The sequence below is a fragment of the Chiloscyllium plagiosum genome, unplaced genomic scaffold (assembly GCF_037043375.1).
Source record: "Chiloscyllium plagiosum isolate Xiang-an unplaced genomic scaffold, Cpla_swu_hap1 HiC_scaffold_18, whole genome shotgun sequence".
NCBI lineage: Eukaryota > Metazoa > Chordata > Chondrichthyes > Orectolobiformes > Hemiscylliidae > Chiloscyllium > Chiloscyllium plagiosum.
This window is the reverse complement of record NW_028270156.1, coordinates 117,962,171-117,989,519: the sequence shown is the minus strand read 5'-3', so window position 1 is coordinate 117,989,519 and position 27,349 is coordinate 117,962,171.

The following is a 27,349-nucleotide window of genomic DNA, read 5'->3' as shown; positions in this document are numbered from 1 at the left end:
GTGGAAGAAGTGAAGTTGGGGGTTTTACAAAAGGTAATGAGGACAAGGCTGTAGGAATTGACAGACAAGCTGGTGTTGGGGTTGCGTTTGTCTGTGAGGAAATGACAGATAATTACAGCTATAGTTCCGGAATTACATTTGGTGGAAACGCCATCAGAATCTTTGGAAATGGCAAGAATTCAATTTCAAATGAGGGACTTTGAACATGAGAATGAATTGAAACAGTTAGAATTATGATGAAAAGTAGAAATAAAAGAAAAGGAAATGAAGAAGAAAGAGAGAAAGGGAGAGAAGAAAAGCAGAGAGTTTCAACTTAAACAGTAAGCAATTAGAGAGGAAAGTTGATATAGAAGGCGGAGATCAAGGTAGACGGTCGGCGGCATGAGGAGGTTAGTGAGGTTGAGCAACCCTATAGTAGCCAATGACCTGATGGGGATCCGTTTAAATACATCCAGGCATTCTCTAAATTTGATGAGAAGGATGTGGAAGCCTTTTGAATTTCATTTGAGAAAGTGGCTAAACCAATGCAGTGGCCAGTAGCCATGTGGATTTAATTGATCCAAACAAAGCTGGTGGGTATTTGCATCCCTATCGGAGGAGGTATCTGGGGAGTATGAGGTGGTGCAGAAAGCCATCTGAAGTGCATATGAGTTTGGGCCAGAAGCCGACAGACAGTGTTTCAGGAATCTAAAAAAAGGGTAGCTGCTTAAACGAACATTGAGTTTGAAAGGATCAAACAAAGTAATTTTGAAAGGTGGGTAAGGGTATTAAAACAGAGCAAACCTATGACCCTCTGAAAGAGATTCTTATTTTGGAGAAGTTCAACAATTCATTTCCTGCAGTCGTGAGAACTCGTGTGGAAGAGCAGAGAGAAACAATGGCAAGATTAGAAGCTGAAATGGTTGATGATGATGATTGAGTTCAGAAATCAAAGTTTGGTTGCTGTGAGAGATTGAGAAGAATGTGCGAGGTCTTATTGTTTGTGTAAGTGTTCCAACATATAAGCTATCCCAAAATGTTCTTTTCTTTGATTGTATTTTAACTAAAGCATTTGAATAGATTATATTTTGCTTAATGTCGAATGGTTTGACCAGTCACAACATATCTGGAATGCACACTTCACATTTACATTCAAAATAAGGAAAGGTTTGGTTCTAAACGGCCTTCTTAAAACATTCTGGGGGGATCTGGTCTGGTCCACAACACTTGTACCGAGGGGTTTCTGACTGACTCCTTTAATTGAAAATTTAGTGGAGAGGTTGGAGATGGTTTGCTGGAGGTTTTGCTGTGAGCTCCCTCAGACATTCAGGGAGACCTGAGGATTTGGTGACCCAACACTGGATGGAGCATGGGGACTGTAGTTTCAGCATCTGGGTGTGTAACATAAACACCAAATGGAGCAGAGGCTGCAGAGAGGGGAAGCTCTGAAACCACGCAGTGAGTGTGTGTGGTGAAAGGGATCTAATGTATGCACATCGGGTTCTCCAGGAACAGCTTCCCAAGCTTCACTTAACCCAGGAGCAGAGTGTGAGGGGACCATGAATTAACAAGGAGCTGGTCACTGAGCGGTGTCACCTCCTTCAACACGACCTGCAGCTTCACACCCGGGGGAGGGTGGTGCTGCCAGTGGCTGTGAGGGTCACTGTTTCATTCAGCTTCTGTGATCCAGAACTTTCCAGGCAGGACTAGGTAACATATCCATCATTTCCCAGTATCTCAACATCAATGTCACCATTCAGTGATGGAGGATATATATGGTGCATGAGGTAAATACATTGTTTCTCCCACAGCAGGGAGCTGCCGGGTGTATCCAGTATAATGGGATTGCCGATGGTGTACATTGCATCTGCAGGGTATCCATGTCAATGGGGAGAGGTAGAGGAACTGAAGGAGCTCTCTCTCTCTATTAATGTTACAGCGTGTCCATGCACAGTACATCATGTTGGTGAATATCCACTATCCTGGCAGCAGTCACGGCCTCTTCATTCAGAAGCAGTCAGCCATTCCCATCGTCATCAGGTCTTCACGGAGAAAGAAATGAATATATCTTGGATCAAGGTCGTCCCCTTGATGCACGTTTCAAAACACCATCCCCACCACCAATCAACCACATCAAAGTATTCCATGTGTACGGAGAGCAATGGGGTCACTTGTAGTGTCTGGGAGCTGACGATCAGGGATGGAGCAATACCTCCCATGTCTGAACGGATCTGAGTGAACCCCCCAGTACACAGTATCATAAAGTCCTGTAATCCGTCTACATTTCAGTAACATTCCATTATTCCTGTAAATTAGATTAGATTAGATTAGATTAGATTACTTACAGTGTGGAAACAAGCCCTTCGGCCCAACAAGTCCACACCGACCCGCCGAAGCGAAACCCAACCATACCCCTACATTTACCCCTTACCTAACACTACGGGCAATTTAGCATTGCCAATTCACCTGACCTGCACATCTTTGGACTGTGGGAGGAAACCGGAGCACCCGGAGGAAACCCACGCAGACACGGGGAGAACGTGCAAACTCCACACAGTCAGTCGCCTGAGGCGGTATCTGAACCCAGGTCTCTGTGGAATGACAGGTTATATCATGTTAAATTCCACCTGCCCAAACTATTATCTATTGTCTTTACCTCACTGAATCTATTTGCAGACTCTCCACCCTCTCTTAATAATTTAATCTCTTGCTTATCACAGCGACATAGCAATTATTTGAAGAGGTGACAAGTAGGTTAGACCAGGGAAACCCAGTGGATGTGGTCAATCTAGACTTCCAAAAGGCCTTTGATAAGGTGCCACACGGGAGGCTGCTGTGTAAGGTGAGGGCCCATGGTTTTCGAGGTGAGCTACTGGTATGGATTGAGGATTGGCTGTCTGACAGAAGGCACAGAGTTGGGATAAAAGGTTCTTTTCCAGTATGGCAGCCGGTGACAAATAATGTCCCGCAGGGTTCAGTGTTGGGGCCGCAGCTGTTCACTTTTTCTATTAATGATCTGGATGAAGGGACTGGAGGCATTCTAGCGAAGTTTGCCGATGATACGAAGTTGGGTGGACAGGTAGGCAGTACTGAGGAAGTGGGAAGGCCGTAGAAGGATCTAGACAGTTTGGGAGAGTGGTCCAGGAAATGGCTGATGGAATTCAATGTGAGCAAATGCGAGGTCTCGCACTTTGGAAAAAAGAATACAAGCATGGACTACTTTCTAAACGGTGAGAAAATTCATAAAGCCAAAGTACAAAGGGATCTAGGAGTGCTAGTCGAGGATTCTCTAAAGGTAAACATGCAGGTTGAGTCCGTGATTAAGAAAGCGAATGCAATGTTGTCATTTATCTCAAGAGGGTTGGAATATAAAAGCACCGTTGTGCTACTGAGACTTTATAAAGCTCTGGTTAGGCCCCATTTAGAGTACTGTGTCCAGTTTTGGGCCCCACACCTCATGAAGGACATATTGGCACTGGAGTGTGTCCAACAGAGATTCACACGGATGATCCCTGGAATGGTAGGTCGAACATACGAGGAACGGCTGAGGATCCTGGGATTGTATTTGAAATGGTGGACGCTAGGAAGTTGTTTCCGTTAGACGAGGAGACTAGGACCCATGGGTACAGCCATAGAATTAGAGCAGATCAATTCAGATCAGAAATGCGAAGACATTTCTTCAGCCAGAGAGTGGTGGGCCTGTGGAATTCATTGCCACGGAGTGGAGTGGAGGCTGGGACGCTAAATGTCTTCAAGGCAGAGATTGACAAATTCTTGATGTCACAAGGAATTAAGGGCTACGGGGAGAATGCGGGTAAGTGGAGTTGAAATGCCCACCAGCCATGATTAACTGGCAGAGTGGACTCGATGGGCCGAATGGTCTTGCTTCCACTCCTATGTCTTATGGTCTTATGGACATCACTAAACTCAGCATCTGTATATCTGCTCCATCCTCCTGATCATTAATATGGGTGGCACGGTGATCATTAATATGGGCGGCACGGTGGCACAGTGGTTAGCACTGCTGCCTCACAGCGCCGGAGACCCGGGTTCAATTCCCGCCTCAGGCGACTGACTGTGTGGAGTTTGCATGTTCTCCCTGTGTCTGCGTGGGTTTCCTCCGGGTGCTCCGGTTTCCTCCCACAGTCCAAAGATGTGCAGGGTCAGGTGAATTGGCCATGCTAAGTTGCCCGTCGTGTTAGGTAAGGGGTAAATGTAGGGGTATGGGTGGGTTTCGCTTCGGCGGGTCGGTGTGGACTTGTTGGGCCGAAGGGCCTGTTTCCACACTGTAATGTAATCTGTAATCTCTGTAAATATAGACTGTAAATAGTTGAGAACCTAGCGCTCGTCACTGTGTGACCCTACTGGTTACGTTCTCTCTTACTGATTTATCCTGAGTGCCTGCTTCCTGTGTGATACCCAGTCCTCCCCCATTCCTGGGCAACACAGTCAAAGAGTTGAATAAGAACAAGGAGCATCTGTGAGGTACCCAACCCCTCGATGAGGCTGATGTCAACGCGGCCTCTGTTCCACTTTCCGGCCATCTCTCCATCCTAAAACTCTCGTCTCTTGTTATAGATTGCGCCACATGAAAAAAAATCCACTCCACATCTACACTTTGAATTACTTTTAGCATTTCACAGACCTCAATGAGATCTCCTTTCAGTCTTATAAACTCCAGACTATAGGCCTAAACTGCTCAATTAATCTTCATAAGACAAACACTTCAAATATGGAATCAATCTAATGAACTTCTTCTAATTGCCTCCAATGGAAATACCTCATTCTGCAGGACACCCAAACTGTACTCCAGTTGCAGCCTCACTAATGCCTTGCATAGCTACACCAACACTCCCTACCTTTCTACTCTATCCTTTTATAAATAAACACTGAAATTATGCTTACATTTCTCATTACTTGCAGTACCTGCAGGCAGGTTTTCTGTGATATGCAAGCAGACACCCAGATTCCTCTGCACCTAAGCACTTTGAACTTTCTCTCCATTTAGATAATAATTTGTCTTTCTATTATACTGACCAACTTGAATAGCCCCATATTTATTCACTTTAATTTTCCATGCTAAATATTGGCCATTCTCCCAACCTATTCATATAGTTTTAAAATCTCTTGCATTATCATTCCGAAGTATTTTCCCACCGATGTTAGTGTCATCTGAAAACGTGGCATTGTATTTTCTCTCCCGTCAATCGAGTATAGTAATACCATCGATTGCAAATGGTTGAGGCATGAGTCCTGAAATCAATGGCACAAACTGCATTTGCCAAAAGAAAATGACACATTTATTCCATCTGACGACATTTTGTTGGTTAACCAAGCCTCCATCCAAGTTAATAAATTACTCCTAAACCCATGTTATCTGATCTTACCACGTACTCTTTGGAGAAGGGACATATCCGATGCCTTCAGGAAGACCAGATATGTTCCATCTCCAGGATTCCCACTATCCACCTTGTTTGTGGCATCTTCAAATACCTCAAGCAAACAATTCAAACACGATTTAGCCTTCGTAAACCATGTTGACTCTGACGAATTGTGGTTTGAGTTTGCAAATGTCATGAACAATGGACTCTAACAATTTGCCTTAAATTACAATAGTTTATTGTTGCACTTTAGTCCCTAATGTATAACATTATTACAAGTTCTTCCCTTTCAAAGACCTTCACGTTTTCTTTGAATTCCTGTTTAATGGGCAGAAGGCTTTAAGAAGTCTGCTCCAATTGCTGAGTAAGAGCCATGTGTGGCTGAATGGACTCATCATTCTGTTGGTGTACAAACTCGATAGGCTGACGTCTTTCTGGTATTCCCATGTTGCCATCTCCAAGGCCAGAATGACGTCCTCCTGTTGATGCTTTAGAGGATTGGGAGATTATGGGATCTTCCTGTTGCTGTGTAACATTTTGAGGGGGTGATGGGTCTTCTCATACTTCTCCATAGCAGGTGGATATACTGAACGGTCTCCTCGTGTATCCTGGAGATGGGACCGAGGGATTGATTGGTCTTCTCTTCTTCCCATACAACAGACACGTGTCTAAATTACCTCTTCCTTTCTCATGAAAGAAGTCTCAGATAGTTTTTATCCTTATCCAATTCCCTTGCAATAGGCTTGGTGGGTCTGAATGGCCTCCTTATCCCAGTGTAACAATCTCCAGTCACTTTGTGATCTGTTCTAGTTCCTATGTTACAGACTTGAGGAGGCTGAATGGACTGATCCTGTTGCTGTTTAACAGGACACTGGTGCAGCACGGCCTACTGTTATAGGCTGGATGGCTGATTGGCCTCCTTCTGCAAATATATGTCAGGCTCCAGGGGCTGAATAGCCTCGTCCTCTTTAGGTGTAACAGGGTCGAAGGCCTGAATATCATCCTGTTGTTCCTGTTGTAACAGGCTGGAGAACGGAATGGATTCCTCCACTATCTGTGTAATTCACTTCACTTGTTAACTCCTTCTGTCAGCTATGTTCAAATAAGATCATCTTTAATTTTTATAAACTCCAATGGCTACTGGGTCAACCTGATCATGCTTTCGTTATAAGCTAGCACCTTCATTGCAGGAATCAGTTGAGGGAACCATCTCTGAGCTACTTCCATTACAACAACATCATTTCTTCATAGAAGAGGCTAAATCTGTACACACTACTCCAGATGTGAACTCTCTGTACAACAGCAACAACACTTTACCAGCCTGCTGTAAAGTTCCCACCCAGCTGAGAGCTGTCTCCGCTCTCTGGGGGAATACAGAGCATTGTTGGAAGATCAATGTTCTTCTCTACTCCATCAGCATAACGGGAGATCTGGAGAAATTAAAGTTTGAGAAGATCATAAATGATGTGGCGAGATGATCTCTGTCATTAACCTCCCCAGAGCCCACGTCGCTCAGATTGCACAGAATCTAGTAAGGTGGAGCGCAAAAACAGCAAGGAGAAGCAAACATTGATGGGAGTTATATATCAAAGTGAAAGCTGCAGTACAAATGCTGGACATGTTATAAAACAGGAAATGAGATATACACATTTGTGGCTACTGCAGTAATAATGTACTGTGTAAATTATATCTAAACTGAGTTAACCCAATTGAATGCTAATGCTGGGAAAAATGGATTTCATGACCACGTGTGAGATGGTTTGCGTTAACATTATGTCGAGCACTGACATCGAGATCAGGTTATTTAGGAATTGGTGTTGAGTGATCAGAAGAGCTAATTGACAATTTTGCTGTAAAGGACCTTTTGGGAACAGTGACCACAATGTATTGGTTTTCTTTTATGCTGTTTGAGTACACGACAATTTTAGTTGTATTTGAAGTAACCGTGATAAATCTGAGTCATGCAAGCCATGAAGGTGTGAGGAGAAAGTGGGGACTACAGATGGTGGAGATCAGAGTCGAAGAGTGCGGTGCTGGAAAAGCACAGTCAGGCAGCATACTAAGAGCAGATAAATCGATGTTTTGGGCATAAGCCCTTTATCAGAAATGAAGCTTATGGGCCAAGGGGGCTGACAGATAAATGACAAGTGGGTGCGGCAATGGGGAGGTAGCTGGGATTGTGATAGGTAGATGAAGGTGGGGTTGAAAGTGATAGGTGATGAAGGGAGACAGAACGCCTCATCTACTGCATCCATTAAACCCAATGTAGTCTTCTCTATATTGGTGAGGCAGGAGGTCAACTTGTGGATCATTTCAGAGAACATCTCTGGAACAACCACATTGAACAACTCCATCGCCTTGTGGCTGAGCACTTTAACTCCCCTTCCCACTCTGCCAAGGACATGAGGGTCCTAGACCTGCTCCATCGCCAAACCCGAGCCACACGAAGCCTGGAGGAAGAAAGCCTCATCTTCTGCCTTGGGACCCTCCAACCACAGGGGATCATAGTGGATTTCCCCATTTCCCCATTTCCCCAAATCCCACCTTATCTCGCTCCAACCTTCCAAGTCAGCACCGTCCTTTTGAATGTTCCTATGTGTTCAGCTTCCTTCCGATCAATGTGGGCCACCCTCCTCTCCGACTATTACTTTCAACCCCACCTTCATCTACCTATTAGATGAAAGGAGGCAGCTTAGAAAAATGCCAAATGTTGCAGTATGCCAGTGGATTCAGAGAAATGTAGGACACAGCAAGAAACTGAGAAGAAAATCAAAAAGAGAAATAAAACGTGCAAACGAAAGAAAAACATAAAGACTGCTAAAAAGCATCTATCAATGTATGAAAAAGAAACAATAACAAGGTCAAATGCGATACAGTTGGTGCGCGTTCAGGATAATTTATTGCAGAGAACACAGAAATCGCAGGGAAAAGAAACAGTTTCTTTGTGTCTATCTTCATGGAAGAATGTCCAGAAATTCTTCCAGAAATACCAAGTGACCCTGGGACTTGTGTAAGTAACTAAGATCATTGTTATCAGTGTTGAACGTATCTTTGAAAAGAAGGCTGGATTGAGTATTTATAAATCTGAGAGACGAGATGTACTTCACACAAGTATTTCAGAGGAAGCAGCAAGAGACATGTTGAGTGCATCGCGGATTGTCACTTTATTTTCCGACACATTCCGGAAAGTCATTTAGCCAATCTGGATAAGGCAAAGGTTATAAATGTTATCCAACAGTTGAAGAAAGGATGAATTTGGAGAATGGTGAACTACAGACCAGTTATCTTGTCATCCGCAGTCATGTATCTGTTGGACTCGATTACAAAGAACATGCTACTAGATATATAGAAGGTAATAACATAACTGGGGAGTGTGAGAATGCACCGATGAAAGAAAAACCAGAAGTGGCAAACATTTTTTTGGAATGGTTTGAAGATGATTCTTGTGGACATAGGCAATGAAGAAACAATGTATAACGGATAGTTGGATATTCATGAGATCTTTAAAAAAAACTCACACAGTAAGCTCATAAGAAAAGTTAAAGCGAGAGGTATTAGGAAGAACATGTGCAAATGGGAAAGTAAAAATGAGGTTTATATTCTTGTGAATGTAATTGGAAGATAGAGGATGTCGTGTACCAGTTGCATTTAGTCATGAGACTTAACTTAGAGTATTGTGTATCGTTCGGAGTCTCAATCTAAGAACGAATATATTGACAACAGATGAATTGCAAAAGATATTATCCAGATTAATCCCTAAAATGGCAAGACTGTCTGATGTGGAAACTCAGCCTGTGATCTCGACTGTCAAAACATGAGAGGTGATTGCAGTGAAACATAGAAACATAGAGAGGACTGAATAACAGAAGGACATGGAGAAGTACAAGTAGGCGAGAGCAGGAAGAATCCCACGATATTCTACACGGACAAGTAGAACAGAATAATCAGCAAACAGTTAGTGTCCATTAGAAACCAAAGGGGCAATCTGTGTGTCAAGCTGGAGAACATTGATGGATTGTTACATGAGACCTTCATATCTATTTTACTTGGGAGAAGGAGGAGGCAGGTACAGAATTCAAGAAGATGGAATAGGAAGCTCTTGAACACATTGATGTAAAATACGAGAAGGGATTTGAGGCTTTGTTCTGTATAAATTTGGACCAATCTCCATGTCTGAGTGAGTTGTATCACAGGCGGCTGTTGGGGTCAAGGGAGGAAAGACCCTGACTGAATATTTTAATTATAATCTGACCGGAGGGAAGGTACCAAAGAACTATAGAACTGCTAATACGATTTCACTTCACAGTAAGGGTAGGAGAGATAAACCAGGGAACTATAGACGAGCGAGTATGAGATCACTGTTAAGGAAACTACTGGAGAAAATAGGGAAGGAGAATATCGAACTCCAATTAGAGTCGCAAGGTTTGATCAGGGATAATCATCATGACTTTATCAGAAGGACGTCGCATCCAATGGATTTGATTGAATTAGTTTGAGGAGCTCGATTGTTTAGTTTTGTTGGAAGGCCTTTGAAAAATATTCCACCTGGGAAACTGAAAAATAAAGTAAAATCTCACAATATGAAGGATAACTTGACAAGTTACAACGAAAATTGTCTTAGTAGCAGGAGACAGAGGGTGGTGGGAGAAGGCTGTTTGCGTGACTGGAGACCAGTGTCCCCTGGTGTACCACAGGGATCAGTCTGTGTCCCTTATTGTTTGTGTTATTCATAACAAAAAAAAGATGTGAATGTGGATGGGTCTAGGTGGTGAGTGGGGGGGTGTGATAAGTAAGTGTATGTTTGACATAAAGATTGACCTTTTGGTTCGCAGTGAGGAGGAAGGCCTTAAGTTACAGGAAGATGCAGACGAATGGTCAGATGGGCAGATCAATGGCAGATGGAATGTAACCCTGATAAATATGAGGTAATGCACTTTGGGAGATGGAACCAGACAAGGGAGGACTCAATGAATGGCAGCACACTAGGAAGCTCAGATTGTGCTTCTCCATACATCCCTGAATGTGACTGGACAGGTTAATGGACTCGTGAAGAATTGGACCTTGGGTGTAGCGTTTCCTAATCAGGGCGGAGATTATGAGAGCTAAACAGGGCTTTTGTTCTACAAAATGGAATACTGTATGTTGCTCTGGGTGCCACATTCCAGGAAGGATGTGATTGCACTGGAGAGGGTGCACAGGTGATTCACCAGGATGTTCCCTGGAATGGAGCATATCAGCTATGGAGAAAGGCTGGATAAGCTCGGGTAGTTTACTTTGGAGCAGAGTAAGCTGAGGAGTCAGTGATTCAGGAGAATAAGATTATAAGCGACACGGACAGGGGGGATAGACAGCAGCTGTTCCTTTTAATCAGAGGGTCAAGAACAAGCGAGCACACTTTTAAAGTGAAGAGTTTGAGGTACAGAGAGGATTAAACTTTTTTTTTTACCTCGAGGGTGTTGGGTTCCTGGATTATTTCCTGAGAGGGGAATGATCACGGGTAACGTCAAAATCGTTCAAAAGTACTTGGACGAGCACTTGGAAGTGTCATAACATTCCAGGCTATGGGCCTGATGTAGGAAAGTGGGACTAATATAGATCCTGCTGTGCGTCTGTTGGCACAGAGTCTATGTTCCTGTGAGTGTATGGTGTAGAAGGTCAATTATTGAGCGGATTAAGGCAGGAATTGATGAGTTTCTGAAGAGTATATTTACAAGGGTTATAAGCGTGAACTGTAGTAACTTGTTAAATCATGTCAATGTGAGAAATATGAGAAAACAAGTGCAGTTTCCTTCCAGTTTGAAACCAGAGAATGGAGAATGGGGAACAGGGAAATGGCAGAACTATGAAGACACTACTTCAGTTCTATCTTCATAGAACTTTCAAACAATACTAGGAAAACCAAGTCTGGTGTAGGAAAATGATAGAGTGCATGGAACATAGAACATTGTAAGTAAATGTTTTAGGAGAAATTATTGGGGCTGAAAGTAATGGTCATAGACAACACTAACATAGGTTTATGAAATGGGAATTATGTTTGAGAAACAGACTGGGAGACAAATGAAAGAGAAGCAATGGATGTGAAACATTTTGATTTTTAGAACAAAAATGGTAAAGCTCCAAGCCTAGTTTGCAAAATCAAATCTGAGTGAATTGGGGCTAATACATGGACATGTTTCTAGAATGGGAGAGCTGGCAGGAAACAGTGAATTGAAATAAACAGACTCGTTAAGCAACAACCTGACATTGTCTGTAAGGTATGGTTCTGCGAGCATGACTATGCCCCAGACACCCCGGATATCTCCTTTCTCACCAAGAGGAGAGACACAGCAGAAGTAGCGGCACAGTGGGATAACAGTTGTAAGGGAATTGCTCTTGGAGTCCCCAACAGTGACTCCGTATCCCATGAAGTCTCATGGCGTTAGTTTGCACATGCCAAAAGAAACCTCTCTCAACTGATGAATCAGTACTCCTCAATGCTGACCAACACTGGGAGGAAGGACTGAGGGTAGCACTTACGCAAGATGTACTCTGGGTAGCGGATTTCAATGTCCACCTCCAAGAGCATCTCAGCTACAGCATTACTGATCGAGCTGGCCGGGTCCTAAAGGATATAACTGCTAGCCTGCAAGTGGTGAAGGAACCAACAAGAGGGAAATACATACTGACCACAGACTTACTAATCTGCCAGTTGCAGAAGTATCTGTCCATGACAGTATCGGTAAGAGTGGCCACCGCATAGTCATTGTGGAGACAAAATCACACCTGCATATTGAGAATAACCTCCACCATTTAGGGTGGTACTATCATAGTGCTAAATAGGACAGACTTCGAACAGATCTAGCAGCTCAAATTTGGATGTCCATGAGGTGTTGTGGGTCATCAAAGCAGTGGAATTGTACTCCCACATAACCTCATGGCCTGGCATATCCCCTTCGCAACAATTACCATCAATCCAGAGGATCAAGCTTGGTTCAATGGAGTGTGCAGGATGGCAGGAGCAGAACCAGGCATACCTGACAATGAGGTATCAGCCTGGTGAAGCCACCAAAAAGAACTACTTGTGCGCCAACAGCATAAGCTGGAAGTGATAGACAGAGCTAAGTGATCCCACAAGCAACAGTTCAGATCGAAGCTCTGCAGTCCTTCCACATCGAGTCGAGAAATATTGGGGATAATAAAACAATTCGCAAGAGGAAGAGATTTCACAAATAACCCCTTCCTCCATGGTGGAAGAGATTTCACAAATAACCCCTTCCTCCATGGTGGAAGAGCCCAGCACTTCATAGTATAAGATAAGGCTGGTCCATTCACAACAATCTTCAGTCAGATGTGCTGAGTGGATGATCCAGCTCAGCCCCCTCCAGTGGTCCTCAGCGATTCAGTTACCAGTCATCAACCAATTCGATTCAGTCCACGCGATATCCAGAAACGGTTGGAGATACTGGATACTCCATAGGGTCCATAATCTGACAACATTCTGACAATAGTACTGAAAACTTGTGCTCCATAACTTGCCACTGCCCTAGCCAAACTGTTTCAATACAGTTACAACAATGGCTTTTCCTGATTATGTGGAAAATTACCCCAAGTATCTCCTGTATATAAAAAGCAGAACAAATCTATTCCGGCCAACTACCACCACAACAGTCTACTCTCGATCATCAGTAAAGTGGTGGAAGGTCTCAGTGCTTTTAAGCAGCACTTGCTCAGCAATACCCTGGTCAATGACGCCCAGTTTGGGCTCCACCAGGGCCACTCAGCTCCTGACCTCATTACTGTGGTTCAAACATGGACAAAAGAGCTGGATTCCAGAGGTAGGATGAGAGCGATAGCCCTTTAAATCAAGGCTTCCTTCAACCAAGTGTGATATCAAGGGGCTTTAGCAACACTGGAATCAATGGGTATCCGGGGCAAACTCCCTGCTGGTTAGAATCATACCTGACACGTAGGAAGATGGTCATGGTTGATGAAGTTCAGTCAACTCAGCTCCAAGTCTAGGAGTCCCTCGAGCAGTGGCCGAAAACTTCTTCAGGGCTGCATCATCAATGACCTTCCCTCTATTTTAAGGTCAGAAGTGGGGATGTTCGCCAATGATTGTACAATGTTCTGTAACATTTGTGGCTCCTCAGATACTGAAGCAGTCCATTTTCAAATGCGACAAGATCTGGACAAGATCCAGGCTAACAAGTGGCAAGTAATATTCAAGCCACACAAATGCCAGACCATGACCATCACCAATAAAATACAATCTAGCCTGCCCCTTGGCATTCAATGATGTTATTATCACTGAATCCCTCAGTATCAAAGTCCTAGTGGGTAATCATTGCTCAGACACTCACTGGTCTCGCCACATGAATACAGTAACTATAAGAGCAAGTCTGAAGCTAGGAATACTGCGGCGAGTAACTCACATCTTGACTTCCAAAAGTCTGTCCATCATCTACAATGCATAAGTCTGAAGTGTGATAGAAGACTCCCAATTTGCCTGGATGAGTGCAGCCCCAACAACACTCAAGAAGCTTTATACCATCCAATACAAAGCAGCCAGTCTGACTGCCCCTTCATCCACAATGCTCCACCATCAACGCTCAGTAGCAGCAGCAGTTGTTTTTTACTATCTACATGCTGCAATGAAATTATTCACCAAATATCGTCAGAGACCATCTTCCCAACTCACAACCACATCTACCTAGAAGGACAAGGGCTACAGATGTTTGGGAATACCATCATCTTCAGGTTCCCTCCAAGCCATTCACCATCCTGACTTGGAAATATATCACCGCTCCTTCACAGTCACTGGGTCAGAATCCTAGGATTCCCTTCCTAATTGCATTGGAGGTCAACCACAGCAGGTGGACTGAAAGTAGGGACAGACAATAATTGCTGTCCCAGCCAGTGACACCCAGATTCACGAAATAAATAAATAGAAATTAACAGAGGACGGTTGCTGAGGTGTCATAGGGATCGGTGCTTGGGGCCCAGCTATTCACAATGCCCTTTAAACAGGTTGCTGGAATCAGATACAATATATCCCATCCTGCTAACGGATTTGGGATTGTGAGTGGGTGAGGAGGATGTAAAAAAGCACTGAAAAGACTAAGACAAGTGGAGTGAATGTGTAAATACGTGACAGATGGAGAACAATGTGAATAGAGGTGACGGTGTGCCCTTTGATGGAAATGATAAATTAGCAGCCTAACATTGGAAAGGGATTGGTGGAAACATGTTGATCTACAAAGGGACGTTGTTTCCTTCTGCATAAACCTCTGAGCTTCCTGCAGCGCAGTGAGTCCTGTAACCAGAAGTCAGTTCTAGGCATGGCGTTGGCACGCTGCCCCGTGTACACAGACTCATCAAGTGGGGAGCTGGAACACTGAAAAGGATCTCCATCTTGTACACCAGTCGCTGAAAGTAATATTTCAGAAACAGAAAGCAGTGAGGAAGATAAATGGTGTGTTGACCTTAATTTCAGGGGGATGTGAGTCCAGGAGAAAGGGTGTCTTACTGCAGCTCTATGTACCCTTGGTGAGATATCATTTCGAGCATTGTGCAGTATTGTGGACAGTTTTGGTCTCCTTACTTAATAAAGGACAAACCTGAAATTGTTGGAGAGCAGTGAAGGATGACTAGACTGATCTCTGGGATGACGGGCTTGTGGGAGCAGAGTTTGGGGCGACTGGGCCTGTATTCCATTGGGTTTAGGAAAATGAGTGGGATCTCAGTGAAATATACAAAACTCTGACAGGGTGAGACAGATTGGAAGCAGGGATGATAATTCCCTGGCTGGGACGTCTAAAACAAAGGGCCACAGTCTTAGGTACAGGCAGTCACTCTGCATTGAGTTGAGAATAAATGTCTGCACTCACTGACTGGGGAACCTGGGGAATTCACTCGCACCTGGAAACCGAGACACCGATTATCAATAATGATTTAGAGACAGTAAAGTGATGGTGGGAGAGCAGGAGTACGGTATGGAAATAAAGAGCCAACCATCATTATATTGAATTGGTTAGCAAACTCGATGGACCAAACGTACTACTGCACTGCCTATTTTATAGCTTCCCAAGGATACTAACATTAACGGATGTTTATATCATGTGGGGTAAGTGCATTGAGGATATTTTTTCCATGAACTAGAATGGGGAGGCTAAATGTGTTTTCCATTCCCGCTGTTTCTGTGCAGTCTGTGGGAAAGCTGTGTAAATGCTGTCACAAGCTCTCAGATGTTAGGAAGGAGGTTTCTGCAGGGTCGTCAGGGCTGTGTTCCCATTACCTTTTCCGACACTGATGCTGAGGCCGGGTGTTCTGTCCGGTTTCATCCTTTCAGACCTCGGAGTAGTTTGATACAAATGAGTGCCCTTGCTTGGCAATTTCAGAGACCATTGAAATGTTTATCGCATGTCAGCGTCTTTGGAGTCACTTTTCGGCCAGCCCAGGAAATCATGGGAGATTCACTTCCTAAAAGTACATTGGAGAAGGAAATTCTCTTTACAATCCATATTGGCTTCAAGGTCACTGTTACTGACCCCAGATTTTAGATCTCGATATTTTATTAATTGTCTTTAACTTCCACCCGCTGCCAGATCATAAGCCTGGTCTGGATTAATAATCCAGTGACATTTCCACAGCACCATATCCACATGGGGATATATCGGAAACCATACTGAACAGGTTATTTCTGTGCTGCTTGACATCGCTGTCAAAAAGAACTCCCACCAATTTGGCTGTCATGATGGGACTGAGGTGATAGAAATTGGTCAGTTTGTAATATTTCCGTCTTAGTGGACAGGACACAGCTGAATAATTTTCCACATTGCCAGGGAGATGTCAGAGTTGGAGCTGGAATGAAGCAGCTTCCCCAGGGACACGGCTTGTTGTGCAGGACAAGTCTTCAGTCCCATTGCAGGAATGGGCTCAGGACCCATTGTCTGTGTCGTATCTACTGTGTTCAGCTATTTCTTCATGTCACGTGCAGCCAATCAAATTAGTTCAAACTGCCATCTGTGATTTTGTTGGCATCATGATGAGGGTGAGGTGTACCATTGACTCAACACCTCTGACAGAAGATGGTGCAGATAAAACATCCTTCCCTTTTACACTGATATGCAGGTCTGTTCCAGTATTTAGGATGGGGATGTTTGTGGAGCCCTCGCCTCCACTCATTTGTTTAATCGTCCATCACCATTTATGACTGACTGTGGCAGAACTGCAGGGCTTCGATCAGATCTCTTGGTCAAGTCTGGTAGCTTTAATGAGTTAGCATCAGGTTAAGGTTCATGTGATTCTGACTCTGACATGTTCACCCACACTCGTCACCGAACCATAGATGGTGTTGATGGTAATGACAGACTGAGGTGTTATCCTGGCAAAAGGTTACAGGTTGTGGTTGAATGCAGGTCTGCTTCTCCTGCTGCTGTGGTCGACAGCACTACATAAATACCAAGTTTCGAACTGCAATATCTGCAATGCAACTCTGCTGTCTGTTCCCCAATTCACAGAGACCCATTCACCCATCAGCCCTGCACTCAGTGACCTAACCTGGTTTCTGATGTGGAAATACTTCCATTTTCAAACTCTCATTCTGCTGAGGGTCTGTCTCCCCAGGTCTTGCTTCCAATCTGACACATTCCACAAAAGCATTTAACTGATCTTAATTCAAATGTTTATTTCAAATGTTTAATTCACCTGAATCTTTTTCCTTGAGAAATGCCATCTTCTCTGTTTAAGTGAATGTGTTTCCTCCGTTTCTCTCCCTGACCATGATTAAGAGCTCTGTAGACAATAGACAATAGGTGCAGGAGTAGGCCATTCTGCCCTTCGAGCCTGCACCACCATTCAATATGATCATGGCTGATCATCCTTAACCAGTATCCTGTTCCTGCCTTATTTCCATAACCATTGATTCCACTATCCCTAAGAGCTCTATCCAACTCTTTCTTCTATGAATCTGGAGACTGGGCCGCCACTGCCCTCTGGAGCAGAGCATTTCACACAGCAACCACTCTCTGGGTGAAGAAGTTTCTCGTCATCTCTGTCCTAAATGGTCCACCCCGTATTTCTAAGCTGTGTCCTCTGGTTCGGCACTCTACCATCAGCGGAAACATGTTTCCTGCCTCCAGAGTGTCCAATCCTTTAATAATCTTACATGTCTCAATCAGATCCCCTCTCAGTCTTCGAAACTCAAGAATATACAAGCCCAGTGACTCCAGTCTTTCAGCGTAAGGTAGTCCCGCATTCCAGGAATTGTGAACCTTGTGAACCTACGCTGCATTCCCTCAATAGCCAGAATGTATTTCCTCAAATTTGGAGACCAGAACTGCACACAATACTCCAGGTGTGGTCTCACCAGGGCCCTGTACAGCTGCAGAAGAAGCTCTTTGCTTTTATACTCAATTCCTCTTGTTATGAAGGTCAGCATGATATTAGCCTTCTTCACTACCTGCTGTACCTGCATGATTACCTTCATTGACTGGTGTACATGAACACCCAGGTCTCTTTGTACTGCCCCTTTACCTAAATTGATTCAATTTTGGTAGCAATCTGCCTTCCTGTTCTTGCCACCAAAGTGGATAACCATACATTTATCCAAATTAAACTGCATCTGCCATGCATCTGACCACTCACCTAACCTGTTCAGGTCACCCTGTAATCTCCCAACATCCTCCGCACATTTCACCCTGCCACCCAGCTTAGTATCATCAGCAAATTTGCTAATGTTATTACTAATACCATCTACTGTATCATTAATATATATTGTAAAAAGCTGCGGTCCCAGCACTGATCCCTGCGGTACCCCACTGGTCACTGCCTGCCATTCCAAAATAGAGCTGTTTATCACTACTCTTTGTTTCCTGTCAGCCAACCAACTTTCAATCCAGGTTAGTACTTTGCCCCCAATACCATGCGCCCTAATTTTGCTCACTAACCTCCTATGTGGAACTTTATCAAAAGCTTTCTGAAAGTCCAGGTACACTACATTTACTGGATCTCCCACGTCCATCTTCAGAGTTACATCCTCAAAAGATTCCAGAAGATTAGTCAAGCATGATTTCCCGTCTATTAATCCATGCTGACTCTGACATATCCTGTTGCTACTATCCAGATGTGTCGTAATTTCATCCTTTATAATAGACTCCAGCATCTTTCCCACCACTGAGGTCAGACTAACTGGTCTACAATTTCCTGCTTTCTCTCTCCCACCTTTCTTACAAAGAGGTACAACATTAGCCACCCTTCAATCCGCAGGAACTGATCCCGAATCTATCGAATTCTGGAAAACAATTACCAACGCATCCACGATTTCTCGAGCCACCTCCTTCAGTACCCTTGGACGTAGACCATCAGGCCCCGGGGACTTATCAACCTTCAGACCTAACAGTGTCTCCAACACCAATTCCTGGCAAATATAAATTCCCTTCAGTTCAGGTCCATCAGCCTCTGTTACCACAGGGAGATTGTTTGTGTCTTGCCCAGTGAACACAGATCTGAAGTACCAATTCAATTCTTCTGCCATTTCTTTGTTCCCCGTAATATATTCCCCTGTTTCTGTCTTCAATGGCCCAATTTTAGTCTTAACCATCTTGTTTTTTGCCTTTCACATACCTAAAAAGACTTTTACTATCCTCCTTTATATTTTTGGCCAGTTAACTTCGTACCTCTTTTTTTTTTCTCTGCATATTTCCTTCTTTGTAATCCTCTGTTGTTCTTTAAAAGCTTCCCAGTCCTCCGTTTTTCCACTTATCTTTGCTGTGTTATACTTTTCCCCTTTTAACTTTATATGTTTCTTAACTTACCTCGTCAGCCACAGCCACCCATGCCTCCTCCTAGGATCTTTCTTCCTTTTTGGAATGAACTGATTCTGCATTTTCTGCATTATACACTGACGTATCTGCCATTGTTCTTCCACTGTCATCCCTGCTAAGGTAATTGAACTTTGGCCAGCTCCTCCCTCATAGCTCCATTATTCCCTTTATTCAACAGAAATATTGTCACTTCCGATTGTACCCTCTCCCTTTCAAATTGCAGATTGAAGCTTATTGTATTATGGTCACTACTTCCCAATGATTCCTTCACTTCGAGGTCCCTGATCAATTCGGGTTCATTGCACAATGCCAGATCCAGAATTGCCTTCTCCCTGGTCGGCTCCAGCACCAGCTGTTCTAAGAATCCATCTCGTAGGCACTCCACAAAGTCTTTTTCTTGAGGTCAAATACAATCCTGATTCTCCCAGTCTACCTGCATGTTGAAATCCCCAATAATAATTGTAGTAATATCTTTGCGACAGGCCAATTTCAGCTCCTGATTTCACTTACATCCGACATCCAGACTACTGTTTGGGGGCCTGTAGATAATTCCCAAGAGGGTCTTTTTTACGCTTAGAATTTCTCAGCTCTATCCACACTGACTCTACATCCCCTGACTCTAGTTTTCCCCCCGCACAAGGGATTGAATATCATCCCTTACCAACAAGGCCACCCCAACCCCCTGCCCGTCAATCTGTCCTTACGATAGCACGTGTAGCCTTGAATATTCATTTCGTAAGCACTGTCCACTTGAAGCCACGTCTCAGTTATCACCAGAATATGGTATCTGCCAATTTTCAAAAGAGCCTCAAGCTCGTCCATCTTATTTATCATGCTTCGTGCATTCATATTTAAAGTATTTTTAAATTTGTTACTGCCCTCACTCTTCTCATCAACTCCTATTTCACGCAACCTTACAGTATGATCCCTTTTTTCGTTTTCTGCATCATTGATACAGTTGTCTTTCTTGACTTCCCTTGTTCTAACTTTCCCTGCAATTTCCTTCTTAAACATCCAGTTTGTCCCCTCCACCCTCCCCACCCCCGACTTAGTTTAAATGCAGCTGTGTTGCAATAGCAAACCTGCCTGCCAAAATGCTGGTCTCCAACCTATTCAGGTGCAAACCGACTCTCTTGTATAATTTATGCTTACCACAAAACATACCCCAGTGATCCAAGAATTTAAATCCTTGCTTCTTGTACCAGTTCCCCAGCCACATGTTCAAGTCCATTATCTCACTGTTTCTGGCCTCTCCAGCCCGAGGAAATAGAAACAAACCGGAGATAACCACCTTGGACATCCTGCTTTTCAGCCTTCTTCCTAGTTCTCCGAAGTCCCGCTGTAGTATGTTTCTCCTCTTCTTCCCGACATCATTTGTGCCGACATGTACCACCACGTTTGGCTCTTCACCTTCGTCCTTGAGGATTTCCTGCACTCTGTCTGTGATGTCTTTAACCCTGGCACCAGGAAGGCAACACACCATCCTTAAGTCCCGCCTGCTGCCACAAAACCCCGTCAGTTCCTCTCACTGTGGAGTCCCCTATTACCACGGCTCTGTGCGATGTCCGACTCTATCGCTCTGTCTCCACGCCAACTTTTGATTGACAGACCTGGCCGCCTGGCCGACTGGCAGTGTCCTCTGTCTCTACTGTTTCCAAAAGATTCAACTTGTTCCTGACAGGTACTTCCCCCGCAGTCTCTTGCACCTGTCTCCTCTCTGCCTTCCACAAGGTCTGCTCTCTTCTGCTCTCTTCTGGTATGGTCGGTGTAATAACCTCACTGAAGGTCTTGCCCAGAAAGATATCGTTCTCTCGGAAGAGCCTGAGGTCCTCGAGTTCTTTCATCAGCGCTGCAACATGCTCGGTCAGTAGCTGAACGTGCACACACTTTCCACACTTAAATGAGCCAGACAGACCAGAGTCGTTGACCTCCCACATCAAGCAAGCAGCGCACTGAACCAGCTGGGCAGTCATGTCTTCACCCTCTTCAACTGTGGTGCAATCATTTCATTCAAACTCCTTGTCAACGACTTCTGAGCAAAAGCCTCACTCTTCACCCCACAGGAACTACCTTGGACCCTGTAGTGTCAGTGATGCCAGCCTTATGTAGTTTCAGAGCCATTGAATTCTCTGGATTCCCAATCATCTTCACCACATTGTATGTTTTCTCTTTTGGTCTGAGGCCTTATCACTCACACTGCCTTGTCCTCCCATGAGTATGCTTCATCTTCTTGGGGTTGCATTTCTGGTATTATCTTCCGACGTATCCCCAGAAACTCCTGCCATTGCTGCTCCATGGTCTTTCCTGCTCAGCTCCACTTCCAATTAACTCGGGGCAGCTCCTCCCGCATGTCTTTGTAGTTACATTGCTTAATTATAACCGCATTACATCTTGAAGAGAACATTAGATATAAACTGAAAGGAGGAGTTTTGAGAGATGGGCCACGAAGAATAATTGATGGATTTCTTACCGAGATGCAAAGGGAGAACGAGAGAGAGGATGTAGATATGGAGATGTGGAAAATGAGAAAACTACATTATCGAAAGAAGTGGATGTATATCCCTCAATGTTTGGCAATTCCTGTGTGCTGTGGTCCTTTGTACAGTGCACATACAATATGTTCAAATGCTGGGTCTGATGCCAGAACTTTTCTTTCCAATAACATGATAGACACTAACTTTGGAAATAACCCAGCAGGCCAATATATTGAATTCCCGGAAGAAAGGGGATTAACTAAAATAAGTTGGGACACGAGAAGCAAGAATTTATAACACACATCCTGATAAGAATGAGACTAGAGTTGGGAATATCAGAAAAGGGGGAACGTTGAGAGAAAGGGAAGGTATCACATCAGATGAGGATCAAATAATGTTTTAATGCTTTATAAATGTTATACATCGTGTGCGTCATTTTTCGTTAACTGTGTCTCCGTTGTTCATTCAGAATGTGTGAAAATTTTTATTTATCTGAACACACACTGATTAAACAGTGTATATAAAATCATTTTTCCTCCATTTCAAACTGTCCTGTTGTCGTGCTAGCAGGACATATGAACACCAACTGGCCATCAAAAGACATGACCCACTATCATAAAGAAGGACACCACATTGACTGTGACAACGCACACTTCCTAGGACAAAGACACGCACGAAACTTCTGAGAGGCATGACATTCTAGCCAGAAGTACATCAATAAACATATCAATTTAGATCCTATCTATCTTCCCTTGAAAAAAACTGGAAATAACTTCATGCGCCTTAAGAAACCAAGACCTATAAATAGAAAGACAGGACATACCAACAGTGCGTCACCAGAGAATCTCCCTGATGATGTTACCTAGTCATGGTGACGAAACATCTGAAAACAAACCTTCAAGCTCAGCGAACTCACTTACATACTTGTAAATGGCTATCTTTCTCTTAATAGTGGAATTTGGGACTTCTCTGTCATTCATCTTTTAACAGATTATGAGGCGAGGTGAGCTTTTCTGGGTGTGTGGTTTTAATTAACAGAGGGGTTAGGCATCGACATCATAACGGTTTGAGGGCTTGTCGTATGGGATTTGAACAGATTTGGGATACAAAAGGTCCCAGCAGATTCAATCACTTGGCAGTTAGTGACCTAGATCTTCAAATAAAACAGGTGACAAAATTCATTTAATTTTGCTTCCTTGTGGTTGGTTAAATTAAAAGAAATGGCTTTTAACACTACTGAAGAGGTTCTGAGATTTGAAGATGATTCATAAGTTTGCCGACAAAGTTTAGAAAGACAAAGGAAGGGCATCCTTTTAGAATTAACATGTAGATTAGAATTGGGTTTCACCAGGGACAAAAGGAAAGCTGTCACCAGAATGGAGTTGGTCAAGCACTTTGGTGTATCAGAGAAGCAGGCAACTGCAGTCGAGTTGGAAAAAAACTTAAATTGCAAGTGGGGCAACTGGAGTTAGAAGATAAAGAGAGAGACGGAAAGAGGTAGGTAAGTAACAGGCAGTAATAAAACCAGAATCTTTCTTGCCAATTCCTGTATTCGTAGAACCTTTCACGTGGCTTATGATTAATTGTGAAGCTTCCCTTTCGAAAGTAAAAGTGGAAACCAATATTTGCTGATCATAATGGATGTGTCTACCAGATTTCCATGGATAATTCCATTATGGGGTGTTAAGGCAAAAAGGGAGGTAGAGGAGTTGTTGGTACCTTTACTCACTGTGAGCTACGCAGTGTGATTCAGACAGACCAAGGGTCTCATTTTACCGCTCAGCTGTTTACGGACGTCATGGATAGCTTCGGCACGCAGCAGTTTAAATCAAGTGCATCGCATCCCGAATCCCAGGGGGCCTTGGAAAGTTGGCATCAGAAGCTGAAGACAATATTAACAGCGTACTGTCAGAATTACCCAAATGATTGGAATAAAGGCGTCTCATTATATTGTTTGCCATTGGAGATGCCCCAAATAAATCTGCTCACTTTACATCCTTTGAGTTAATATTCATATATGAAGTGAGAGGTCCTTTGAAATTAATTAAATTTAAATTGACAGGACCGAAGTCGGAGATCTCACACTTGGATGATGTATCTGAGGTAAGGGAGAAATTAGATGGAGTAGGTGAGTTAGCTAAACAACACCTGAAGAGGGCACAGCATGGAATGAAGCAGGTGACAGATAAAAACGCTGAAACTTTGACGATTTCCCGTGGGATGACATATTAGTATTGCCAGCAGTGGTAGGAAATCCCTTCAAAGCCAGGTTTAGTGGCCCCTTTCCAATTAAAAAAATGTTCAGTCAGTTAAACTATCTGGTAAAGGTACTGGATATGAAAAAAATGCTAGAGAATGTCATGTGAATGAATAATGCTCCAGATACATTGAAGACTGAGGAACAGAGTTGTGGCCAGCTGAATAAATTGTGCAGTTTATCTGTATGATGTAGTGATCTTTAGCAAGTGATTGAAAGTTCACATGTTACAGTTGGCAGAGCAAGTTGAATGATTGCAAGAAGCAAACTTGGTAATAAACTTAAAGAAAACAGAATTCGCGAAGGCAGAGGTGATGTTCTTGGGACATTACATTGGACATGGAAGGTTGACCCCACGGAACACAAAGACGAACGGCTTTGAGGAATTTCCACGACCATCCTCGAAGAAAGAGGTGCTTCGATTTTTGGAACTGAGTGGATTCTATCGGAAGTTTGTTGCAAACTTCAGCAGCGTATTGGCACCACTGATGGATTTATTAAAGAAGATCACAGAATTGTGGTGGACAGAACAATGCCAGGAGGCATTAGAGAATTTTAAAGCCGGATTAATCATCGCACCAGTTTTAGCTGCACCAAATATTTTGAAAAATTTGAAAATTGTATTTGATGCTAGGGGTATAGGTGTCGGAGAAGTATTGATACAGCAAGATGATGTTGGAATTGAATGGCCAATTAGCTACTTGTCGAAAAAAACAATATCCACCAGAAAAAAAATACAAAATCTCCCTTATTGTAAAAGAATGATTAGGTTTCGCACGGGACTGACAATGTTTTGATGTTTGGATTAGTGGTGCTGGAAGAGCACAGCAATTCAGGCAGTCCGAGGATTTTGCCTGTCCTCGGATGCTGCCTTAATTGCTGTGCTCTTCGAGCACCACTAATCCAGAATCTGGTTTCCAGCATCTGCAGTCATTGTTTTTACCTCAATATTTTGATGTTTATATGACACACAAATTGTCAGAGATGGTTGTGGACAACGACAACCTTCTCGCATTTTTTTTTAATATTTAAAGAACAGAATATGAGACTATTTCATTGGAGTCTTATGTTACCGACTTTAACCTTACAAAACGTACATGCAGTGGGTCCTAAAATGCAATAGCAGATGTGTTATCCTAGATTTAAAGGAAAAAGTTTCGATAAGATTTGACTTATTGCAGTGTTATATATGTGTGCAGAATTAATACGTATGCTGAGATTAATGCTTTTGGAATTCATAATAATGGGATTAAGAATTAGAGGAAAAGAAATGAAACCATTTTTTCATTCTGCTGGTTCATTTTTTTTTCTGAAGCGGGGAGGTCTTATGAAGCCGAAGGCATGTCCGGTCACTTTCAGACAGAACGGGTTTTGCTGAATAGAAAGTACAGCCACAGATGCCAGCTAAAGTTCACTCTGTTCCACATGTCACCATTAGCTGGGAAATGGATACCTGAGTTTTGGTTTCTGTTTTGACAACAATTCAAATAAAACCAAAGAGTTCAAATAACGCTCAGGATACCAGAAGCCAACGGAATTTGAATATTATTGTTTGGACACCTGGAAAGCAATCAAATTATGAGAATTATTGTATCATGGGGAGGAAATAATCCCAGCATTTTGAACTCTAGAGGGAGAGCCACTGCCATCCAACAGCAGTGTAACTGCTGTAGAGCAGGAGTGTTAACTGGTCATCTCAAACACTTTCTATCAAATATACATGTCCATTTAAAAGCTACTTGCAATACATAAAAAAACATGATCCAGGGAGATCAGCAGCTGGAAGAGTGAACATAGCGGGGAAGATGGATTCTGTGTGGTCTTGAGATTGTAATGTTTAATATGTGGGTTGTTGGAACAGCATATTTTTACAGAGTTGGAGTCAGATAGTAAGTAGCTAAGAAAAGAGGGGCGTGTATTTGTGAATAGTTGTTGTTTAGTATTCACTCTTAAAGATAAGAAACTAACTTGTTATTTTTTGTTTAAATAGTGGAATGTAGGAGATCTTGTGTTGCTCATATTTTAAAAGATTACGAGCTTTTCTGGGTGTTTGGCTTTAATTAACAGAGGGGTTCAACTCTACTTTGTAAATGTCCACCCACGCTCACCCCATTTCCCTGCAGTTGGCCCATATCCTTCCAGTCCTTTCCTATCCACATATTTATCCAAATGCTTTTGAAATATTGTTAATGTTCCCCCTCAGTCCCATCTGCTGGCAGCTCAACCACGGACCATCTCTGGGTAAAGAGGTGACCCCCAAGTTCCCTTTTATTCCTTCCACTTTAACCTTAAACTGATCCCATCCAGTCCTCGATTCTCTACACCTTGGAAGAAGACTGAGAGCACTGACCCTATTCATATCCCTCGTGATCTTATATAGCTCTATTAGGACACCCTACACGCTCAGGAAAATGTCCTAGCTCGTCCAACATCTCCCTATAACTCAGACCATCAGGTCCTGGCAACGTCTTTGTGAATTTCTTCTGCACTATTTCTAGTTTAATAACATCCTCCTGATAACAAAGGTGACAAAACTGAACACAATACTCCAAGTGCGGCCTTACTAAAGTCCTGTGTAACTGCAACATAAATTCCCAACTTCTATACTCAATATCCTGCCTGATGAAGGCCAGTGTGCCAACAGCCTTCTTCACTGCCCTCTCTACATGTGACTCCACTCTGAGAGAACAGTGCACCTGAACACCAAGGTCTCTCTGCCCACTACACCCTTTAAGGCCCTCTCATTCACCGTGAAACTCCTACCTTGATTTGAGTTTCCATGATGCAAGACCTCACACTTCTATATTCAATTCCATTTGGAATTTCTCGGCCCACTTCCCCACCTGATTACGATCCTGCTGCAATTTCTGATAAACTTCCTCACTGAACATGCTCCCACTCACTTTAGTGTCATCTGCAAACTTACTAATCATATCTTGTACATTCTCAACCAAATCATAGATAACAAACAGCAATGGACCAAGTCTCCAGTCTGACAAGCATCCTTCCACTAAACCCTCTGCTTCCTACCATCAAGCCAACTGTGTATCCAATTGGCCAGTTCCTCCAGCATTCCATGTGATGTAACCTTCCTGAGCAGCCTGCCATGTGGAAACTTATCAAAGGTCTTACTGAAATCCATAGAGACCATGGCTGCTGCTCTGCCTTCGTCAACTTTCTTGGTCACTTCATCAAAGAACTCTAACAAATTTGGGAAGCATGATCTCCCACTCACAGGTCTATGTTGACTGCTCCGAATCAAACCCTGTGTATGTAATGGGTGCAGACAATGGTGTGCTGTCCTTCATTGCACGATGATTCGAGTACATAAGTAAAGCCATCTTCCTGCTGTTGTAGAGCCTTGCTGAGAGAGCATTAGGGACACTCTCTACAGAGTTGATCTCCTTTGTAAGGAATTATCTCCTTACCACAGACACGGATGATGGTAACATGAGG